We start from the raw sequence: 477 nt of genomic DNA, 5'->3' as shown, positions 1-477 counted from the left end.
TATGATTTGTGGATATATGTGTTTTTTTTTTTAATCTATGTGTGAAATATTTTTTGAAAAAAAAAAAAACTTTTGTAAGAAAGTCAGACAGAAATTTAAAATTATATATATATAACTCAATTTGCATTTAGATATTCTATTTTTTTCTTGGAATAATGGATTTCCTCATAATTGTGTGCCACTAAATTTATTTGATAAAAATTTTAAAAATTATTATTATTACATTAAAATTATATTGATATTTATATTTCAACACTAAATATTTAAAATATAAGAGTAAATAAATAAACTCCTCTCATCTAAGACAAATCAAATAAATCAAGATAAAAATATGTTAAACTAATGTTATTTGTGTGCTACTATATGTGAACTCAGCATCTGGATAATCTAGTTGTGAAAATTAGGAGTTAATCACCTCAGAGATGTGGAAGTCCACTCTACAAGAGCACCCACTACTCATACCATGAGCAACAAATG

This window comes from Dendrobium catenatum, unplaced genomic scaffold (genome assembly GCF_001605985.2).
Source record: "Dendrobium catenatum unplaced genomic scaffold, ASM160598v2 original_scaffold_209636, whole genome shotgun sequence".
Classification (NCBI taxonomy): domain Eukaryota; kingdom Viridiplantae; phylum Streptophyta; class Magnoliopsida; order Asparagales; family Orchidaceae; genus Dendrobium; species Dendrobium catenatum.
The sequence above is the reverse complement of the archived record's forward strand: the minus strand, read 5'-3'. Positions refer to the sequence as shown.